The sequence below is a fragment of the Schistocerca nitens genome, chromosome 9 (genome assembly GCF_023898315.1).
Source record: "Schistocerca nitens isolate TAMUIC-IGC-003100 chromosome 9, iqSchNite1.1, whole genome shotgun sequence".
Taxonomy (NCBI): domain Eukaryota; kingdom Metazoa; phylum Arthropoda; class Insecta; order Orthoptera; family Acrididae; genus Schistocerca; species Schistocerca nitens.
The window spans coordinates 199,374,256-199,384,014 of NC_064622.1; the positions used below are offsets into that span (position 1 = coordinate 199,374,256).

At 40.6% G+C, this 9,759-nt stretch overlaps 1 non-coding gene across 1 annotated transcript; it reads right to left on the reverse strand.

Annotated features, from left to right (window-relative positions):
* Nucleotides 1–8,312: 8,312 nt before the first annotated feature.
* Trnas-gga (transfer RNA serine (anticodon GGA)) lies at nucleotides 8,313–8,387 on the reverse strand. Its single transcript has one exon. It is a non-coding gene; the product is annotated as a tRNA-Ser (tRNA).
* Nucleotides 8,388–9,759: the final 1,372 nt, after the last annotated feature.

Below are 9,759 nucleotides of genomic sequence, written 5' to 3' on the forward strand. Positions count from 1 at the left end.
GTAATAGTCAGGAAGGGCCGTCTTTTTGGATGTCCCTTTCGTTAGGGACCATTTGTATACCCACCAGGAGGATCGTCCTACTGTAACTATCCTGCAGCACAAGACCGAAGTTTGAACATTACACACGTCTCCAGCTTAGGTAAATGGACTAAATGGGTTGGTTCTTGAGGGGCATTCGAGGTACCATTTAGAACGTGCGTAGTTCCTTGGAAGACTCGAAAAACATGGTTTTCGGACACCAGAACCGAGCTTCGGATTCCAAGGCGGCTATGCACAGCAAATGGCTGAAATTTTTTGCGATATATTCCTAAGATCCCGATCTCGAATAACCTCGAAACGTTTTTTTGTAAAATACTCATCTAACAACAAGCGTAAGGCGAAAACGTATTTTATAAAGTCAGATAGTACGGAGAAATAAGCTGTTAGGGTCTCTTCAAGAGAAACGCCCTGGAAACACATGTTGCCGTACTGAAGCACGTGCAAAATTTTGGAACTCGTGAAATCGGTCTGAGGTATAAAATAAATTTTGTGTTATTTTGATATCAGGATCAAAATTTTATGACCCATGAAGCTTGTATCATATGAGTGATATACCCTGCTACATCAAGGAAAAGAATTGTCCCATCGGAAAAATGCACCTACAGGAGCAGGAAAAGGCAACTAAGCTCCTGTTTTAAAAGACTGTGACTGGAAAGAGGGGTAACCAGCTGTCTCACTGTCTTATTTTACCTTACTCGCTCCCTTTATAATTTTCCCCAAAAATTTTGGAATGCGAAAAATGGAGACCGTGGTAGTAGGAAAGAAATGGAAAAGTAATAAATACTGGAAGGTAGTAGACAGTGGTCTTGGTATAGAAAGAGCGAAGGAGACGATGGCAATGTAAGAGAAAGAGGTCTCAACAGCAATACAACGAAGTTGATATTGACGGAACAGTGACAGGAAAAGAGTGAGGAGATAGTGCCAGTGGGAAAGGAACAAAGAGAAGGAGAAAACGGAACTTGGTGAGAACTACTGATAACGAGAGGCAGAGTCTATGATAAAGGCAACGAGGAACATAGAGACAGCAGCAGTGCGAAAACATGAATGAGATCGCAGCAGTGAGAGGTAGCAAGAGGGAGACTGTGACAGGGAGAGGATTCAGTGGTACTAGGCCATAAATAAGGAAACTGCAGCCGTGAGACAAACAGAGGGGTACAAACATAGAAATAAAAACAATGAGATGAGCTGAATAATTGAGTGGTGTGGGTATGAACGACTCGCAGCGAAAGACTAGTCAGTGCGAGCGAGTTACGGTTAGGGGAGGTTGTGGGAATGAGATGTAGGTTGGATGTTAAAGAGAGCGCGAATATGTTCGCAAGCCAAAACTTTGGGAAAATAGTTCCGTAGGTGCTGAGCAAGGTAGAATAAGGCAGCTGCTACCCCACTTTTCAGTCACTCTTTTAAAACGGGATGTCACCTTTTTTGTGCTCCTATAGAATTTTTTCCGCTCTTGTTAACATTTAACGTAGAAACAGAATAAAATATTTAATGTGTAATTAAATAGGGAGCATAAAATAAAAAAAATGTTTAATCAATGTTATAAATGAATAGATTTCAGCTTACGTTACTACATCTGTTTTTGGTTGCCTCAGAAGAGCTCGAGGTCTGCCGACTGACTGCCACTGTAACCATTTGGTGGACTGTATTTCAGCACTCACCGCATGACCCGAATCTCTTCGCACCGTTAACGAAGCACCTGATCGCACGTCACCTTAGAAATGAAGCAGACATTCAGCAGCCTGTTCTTCAGTGTCTCCTAGACCCGGTCATTGACTTCCAATTTCGACAGATTTGTTTATCGGGGGAATAATTGCTTATATAAACAAGATGACATGGTTTAAAGGTAATATCTTACGATACATTACTAACTTCGCTTAATCTTTATTTTCCTGAATGAATTTTTCTTATAAAGGAAATGTCACCTTTCTGTTTGGGTCAATAATAATAGTGATTTTCCTCCTAAAGCCATTTTTCTTTCTTTTTATAGTAGCAGGCAATAAATAATTTCTCAGAAGATGTATATGAAAGAGATATTCTGTTATTCTTCGAAGCATACGCCACTATTCCGGTGTTATGACATCATAACACGTACTAATTTGTCGATGAATGTTAGGTACGTAAGTTCATACAAATGACAATGGTGCGTCGTCAAGAGACAGTGTAGTACCCAGTGGTCTCAGGTGTACTGCTTTTCAGATGAATCGGAGAAGACCTTTTGATCCATTTTCTCCCTCAGAGCAACTGCACTTCCCATAAACTCGGGAGAAATATTTTTATGTCTCCCGCGGGAGGTCCCCCTCTGGCGAGTTGTGTGACTATATATTCTCCAGCTGACAGTTGCACTTGTATCTGCCACCTGTGTGTTGCACTGATACGCTAGTCCCCGGCGCGCTCTAGCTGAAATCCACAGGATGTTGCGGTTCAGACGGGATTTTCTTGAAACACAGTTCCCTTTGTGAATTTACTCACTATGGCTACGAGAAACTCCATGTATTAGCGTTTTATAAAAACAATTATGTGAATTTTGAAATACAGTAATTAATGGTGATATGAAACACGTTACATCCGACTTTTAACATCATTATTGTTTGTAGGATGCACTGTAAATCATTGCTTTATTAAAAGGCTCGCCAGCAAGTTTGGGCAAATACAGAAACATACAATACCTACTTTCTGAAATGATGAAGTAAATACACACAGGACTCACCATGGAAGCTGCGTTTGTAAAAGTCACATCAGAAATGAGCTCATAATCACCACACATAGTTTTCCTTCAACATCCGGCATCCAGTTCTAAGAAAATATAGTAACAAATGAAGCTTGTAACATCTGTTGTAAGAAGATTGCAACTTTTAAATTATGTTACATGCAAATATCTCTGCGTCTTTTACTAAAAATTTAGTTTCTTCCTGAGGAGTGAGTTCCTGAGATCTGTTATGCTTCGAAGAAATGTAACGGTTATTCGTTCTCTACTGATGATCTATACTTCATAAGATAACAGTACGACCACTTTCAGAATGGCGATTTGCGGAATAGCCTTATTGATCACTGCGGTTGTTTATGATTGTGTAATTAACTCTGATCCTGATTAACTCTAGGAAGGCGATTGTGGTGTTTCCAAAAACATTTCACGTTCCCGAACATGTATGAGGGTGCTTTGCGTTGTTAGTTGTGACGGAAATACAGAAATAAACCACATCCGTAAATACAGACATGAACTGTACGCGACATTGTTACCCCCAGGCTCCATGTGGTTTAATGAAATACTTTCTGGGAGGTGGTTGCTAGTCTTTCCCATTATCAGGAACAGTGTTATGCATAAACCGTCCAAGAAAATTTACAAGTTAAACCTAGAACCTACAGTCTGCGTCTTATAGAAACTGTGCCTTCCTTTATGGATTATGTATGAAACACGTACCGAATAGTCAGTCTGGTAATGGGCGAAGTGTGTGTGTGTGTGTGTGTGTGTGTGTGTGTGTGTGTGTGTGTGTGTGTGCGTGTGCGTGTGTGTGTGTGTGTGTTATGTGCGTGCCGTGGGGTTGGTAAAGTGGGCAGGAGAGAGGGTAGCAGGGTAAGGGATGAGCATAAATTGGAGATGAAGGCCAAGTCTTGGGTGTACGTTGCCGTAGTTATGCAGGGGCGTGCACAGGATGGACGAGCACTTTATTTGTAAAGGTCAGTCTTGATCACACAAATTTTTTACAATGAACTAGTACCGGTTTCGGCTACTGCCATCTTCAGATCTCTTGCAAACAAAAAACAGTGGTGTAGCCAATCAAGTTCAGTTATCTGAAGCAAAATTTATAACGTTTACTAATAAAGTGCCACGATATGATCGCGGCATCGTTTACAGACTTCGTCTTCAATTAATAAAGGATAGGCGAGCGTGGGGAATCTCATCCAATCTATGGACTAAAAATAACAACAGTGTAACGGAAAGTTGCTGCATGTAATCTAACACAGAATTAATTTGCATTGATACAACGGAAACGTTAGGAAACACACAAAGAGAAACATTTCTGGTCTCCATGTTAGGAGAACGTCCATCTTGTTCTGAAACAGCTTAGTGTACTAAATGTAACGGAACTTTTCTGCTGATCTGTGCTGCTACCACATAACCTGTATTATTGAGCCACCTCATCTTAGCTGCACTATTATATAAAAAGAAGGTCTTGTTTAGATTTATTGCCAAAAAATCTCGAAAAATTCTTGACCTATTTGCTTTAAATTTCTACAAACCACTGTAACGTCCGAAGAGACATAGGCTACATTTTTTATGTAACTGTTACCTAAACATATATATGTGCTATATAAAGCGTAAATATTTTTAGCAAAAATATCGAAAAGTTAATGACCGACTCACTTCCGATTTTTAAACGATTAATAAACGTTCGGACAGACACAGATTACATTTTTTTTTAAATATCTTCGGTATCTATATATATACATTTAAAATCTATACCAGTAGTATTTTAAGCATCTTCAGCAAATGTAGTTAGACAACGTGGTGCAAGTAGCTGGACGCTGGTCACTGATTTAAACAAAATACTTAATTAGTTTCATTATTAATACAAAAAATACTTACAATTATTTTTATGTCCTCATAAATATACCTTTGATGTCTATTTGGAACACAGTTACGTACTCTTTGGCATAGTGTGATATCACTTTCTAAATCTTGAAATGCATTGTGTATGTAGTCCTTTAGTTCAGCAACTAAGTCCTCTACGACACCCTGCAGGAAAATTCCATTGGCGTGATATCTGGTGAACGTGGAGACATGTCGATATCTGCCCTTCGACCAATCATTTTTCTTTGGAAAGCTTCGTTTAGATAATCGTGGGCAACAGTGGCATAATGTAGTGGAGCACTATGGAGTTGAAAGTAAGTTCCTTGAAAGTTTTCAGCACACGTCGTAAGTCCTGGTACCAAGTAACTCTGAAGCGTACGCAAATAGTTATCTCCTGTCACTGTTCATTCAAAAATATATGGTCCAACTGCTCCAAGTGGTGATATTGCCCCCTCCCCTTCCCTAAAATCAAACGCCAGGTTGATTTAGTGGCTGTTTTAGTAACAGATTTTGATAATCATTATATCAGTAATTGCAGTTATGTGTGTTAACTTGACCGCTTAACTTACAATCGGCCTCGTCAGACTACAAAGCTTTATTGAATAGGTTAGAATCATGTTTCCGTTGGTCAAGCATAACCTCACAAAACCGAAGACGTCGATCTGGATCCTCTTCCAGTAACCCATGTCGTTAAACGTGGTTTCAGTATGGGGTGGCGGTGGGGTGTGGATTGCTGTGGCCTGTAATGAGTTTGTGAACCACTGAGGGCTACGGCGGGACGAAGCCACTCCGTCGTATCTCGGTCCCCTGTTTAATACACAATACCATACAACCCATGTCGTAAACGTAGAATGTAAGCTTTACATTTCTGTTTGCGTAACATACTTTGCAATGACCTTTCTGATAGATCCAGCTCAGTTGGTAATCGTCTCGTTGATTTTCGTGGACTCTGGGTCATTGCTAAATATACCCGTATTCAATTTTCTTCAGCCGTGAGTGTTGTTGGACGGCCAAATATTGGTGCATCCATAACCGTTCTATCTCGTAGACGGTGGTTTTGATTTGAAATGTCTTCCCCATTCAAGAATAACTGCAGTAGCACCTCTTTTATAAAACGTTTTATCCCTAAAATCCTTTCTTCTTTCGTTAATATCGTGACAATGCGGAAAACTGCAGCTATAAACACGTCTCACAATATCAGGATTTCAACAATTATGTGTTTGTTTTGTTTGTCATTGGATTGTATACCAACTTGACAAGGTGTAATTATCACTATTTGGTACTAAAAACTTAACGGGTTAAAACTACCTGGTGTACTAAGTCTTGCTGTCACTTTTGTTTTCTTTTAATCAAATGTCCAGTGACTTTGTCGCCACCCTGTATATATCGAAATAATTAGCAAACAGTTGCATAATAGGAATCTAATTTCTTAAACTGTTTCAGACACTTAGTGTCCTTCTTCAGAAGGCCATATCAATCGAATTATTTGCGAGTGTCAACAATAAGATGCATGCAGCATTTTTCTGTGGTCGAACCACATGGCAACAGCAATATGCCGCAAGGATCTTATTGTTGTCACTCGCAAGTAACGCGATTCATACAATCTTCTGAAAAACGGCACTAAGTGCCTGAAATCGATGAAGAAATTAAATTTCCTTTTTACAGCTCATTGCTGATTATTTACTTTCTTAAAAAATCTTATGGGACTTAACTGCTAAGGTCCCTAAGCTTACACGCTTCTTAACCTAAATTATCCTAAGGACAAACACACACACCCATGCCCGAGGGAGGACTTGAACCTTCGCCGGGACCAGCCGCACAGTCCATGACTGCAGCGCCTAACACCGCTCCTTTAATCCCGTGCGGCATTTACGTATGACCATGCTACTTTATAATGACAAATAGTTATTGAAAGTTGTTAGCAAGTATTCCAGAAGGTGTTCAGCAATTTGCTTCAAGAATTTACATGACAATCTAATGACAATCTAGGCCGTCTGGAACCGCGCGACTGCTGCGGTCGCAGGTTCAAATCCTGCTTCGGGCATGGATGTGTGTCATGTCCTTATGATAGTTAGGTTTAAGTACTTCAAAGATCTAGGGCACTGATGACCTCAGATGTTAAGTCCCATATTTCTCAGAGCCATTTGAACCATTTTGCAAGCGCTATAGGTACTGAAAGCTCGCTAAAGCCGGAGATAAGCTCAGCCGAAATTTTTGCGAAGAACCTAATGGTGTTGCGAATGGATAGGCTAAACACGGTTGGCGGTGGTGAGTTTGTTGCTGTTAGAAGTTCCTTTGAGTTAGTATGGGCAGTGGTTATCGGTGACAACCGGTATAAAATAACTGGATCCTTTTATCGATCTCCCAATTCAGATGATACAGTTGCTGAAGGGTTCAAAGAAAACTTGAGTGTCATTTCAAACACGTCCCCTACTCATACGATGATAGTTGGTGGTGACTTTAACTTACCCTCGATATGTTGGCGAAAATACAATTTTAATTCCGGAGGTACGCATGAAACAACATCCGAAATTGTGCTAAACGCATTCTTCGAAAATTATTTCGAGCAGTTAGTTCATGAGCCCACGCTATTAGTAAACGGTTGTGAAAACACACTTGAACTCTTGGCAGCAAATAATCCTAAGTTAATAAGGAGCATCAAAAGGGATATCGGGATTAGTGAACACAGGCTTGTCGCAGGGAGACTCAATATTGTAATCCCCAAATCCTCCAAAGTAAACGAAAAACATACGTATTCAAAAAAGCAGATAAAGCTCACTTGCCTTCCTGAGAGACAATCTCCTCTCCTTCCAAATTAATACTCGTAAAATAAGAGTAGACAAGATGTGGTATTAATTCAAGGAAGTAGTATCGGCAACAATGGAGAGATCTATATCAAATAAATTAACAGACCACGCAGCTGATTCTGCCTGGTACACAAAACGGGTCAGAACACTGTTGCAGAAACAACGAACCAGACATGCCAAATTAAACAGTCGCAAAATTCCCAAGATTGGCGATCTTTTACAGAAATTTTAAATATAGCGCGGACGCTTATAATAGTTTCCACAACGAAACTTTGTCTCGATGTCTGGCAAAATAATCCTTAAACTTTCTGATCGTATGCGGAGTATGCTAGAGGCAAGACACAGTCAATGTCTTCTCTGCGCGAAAGCAATGGAGATACTATCGATGACAGTGCTGCCAACGCAGAATTACTAAACACAGCCTTCCGAAAGTACTTCATCGAAGAAGACGAAGTAAATATTCAAGAATTCGAATCAGAACAGCTGCCAACATGAGTAACGTGGAAGTAAGTATCCTCGGAGTATGAAAGCAACTTCAATCACTTAATGAAAGCAAGTCTTCTGGTCCAGACTGTATACCAATTAGGTTCCTTTTGGAGTATGCTGATGCATTAGCTCCATACTTTACAATCATATACAACCGTTCGCTCGGTGAAAGATCTGTACCCAAAGACGGGAAAGTTGCACAGGTCACGCCAGTATTCAAGAAAGGTAGTAGGAGTAATCCACTTAATTACAGGCCCATATCATTGTTCAAATGTGTGTGAAATCTTATGGGACTTAACTGTTAAGGTCAACAGTCCCTAAGCTTACACACTACTTAACCTACAGAATGAGATTTTCACTCTGCAGCGGAGTGTGCGCTGATATGAAACTTCCTGGCAGATTAAAACTGTGTGCCGGACCGAGACTCGAACTCGGGACCTTTGCCTTTCCCGGGCAAGTGCTCTACCAACTGAGCTACCCAAGCACGTCTCACGCCCCGTCCTCACAGTTTTACTTTTGACAGTACCTCGTCTCCTACCTTCCAAACTTTACAGAAGCTCTCCTGCGAACCAGGTAGAGCACTTGCCCGCGAAAGGCAAAGGTCCCGAGTTCGAGTCTTGGTCCGGTACACAGTAGTAATCTGCCAGGAAGTTTCACTACTTAACCTAAATTATCCTAAGGACAAACACATACACCCATGCCCGTGGGAGGACTCGAACCTCCGCCGGGACCAGGCGCACAGTCCATGACTGCAGCGCCTTAGACCGCTCGGCCGAACACAGTTTGTAGCGTTTCGGCTATGAGACATGTGACTGCATACCAGAGTACATTTTGTATATTATGGAGAAGACGTATATTTTTGGTTTGTTTTTACTATTGTACGTTTATGCAGGCGTTTCACCATCTGTAACCATTAAGTTGTGTCGCAGTCATGAAAGATGTTCAGTGACATGTCCTGTACGTGGCTTGTACCAACGTGTAGTAGATGTCCAACTAGAAAATAGCAAATATCTCTCCATACGCTCGTTTGACAGCTATTAATTTTGTTTAGTTTGGCCAGTGGTTATCGGTATATCGTTACCGTTATGTCCACTGTAGTGCAGTCGAAAAGTTCAATAAAGCACATACGAGTAAACCGTGTCCTTGCTTTCGTGGTAGGTGATCGGACATCCCTATCTTTCCCAGACCACGTACATACTTAACAATACAATAACAATATGCAAGTACAGCGTTTGTCGCATCGTCGTACGTCAATCAAATCGCGATTACGAGCAATGTCCGGATCATACTTGCATCGGGAGCGGTGCATCTGCGACACGTGTCTTTCATTTCTCAGTCAACTTCGTGTTCCAGTTTCTCGTGATGTGACTGACGTATTGTGATACGACCAACGCCATTATTATTGTGATTTCTCACTATTGTGATTTGATGGCGTATAGAATAATAAGGGGTATTCATTTAAGAAAAAACACATAAGTTTCTGTTGAAACCATTATTTGCACACGATTTAGTGTGTCTCATAGTATTTACTATCGTGATACCTGGCCGTACACTGACACCTGTGAAAGCCGTGTGTCAGTATCTATTGTGGATCGAGAGGTATTGGCGGTGAAAAGATTAGTTGGGACACACTGTATATGCGTTGTTACCGAAAATACCGAGAAGTTCTTGTTCAATTTACTTCACACTAATACACAATAGTCAAACAGATGTCTCGACAGACATGCTTCTTCTGTTGTTAATAAAAAGTCTAGATGTTCTTAATCGATTTACTTAATATTTTTACACGATAATCTAACGAAAATATGGACAGATATATGCTATATTTTTCTGAACAAGAATGTGGATGTTCTCTAT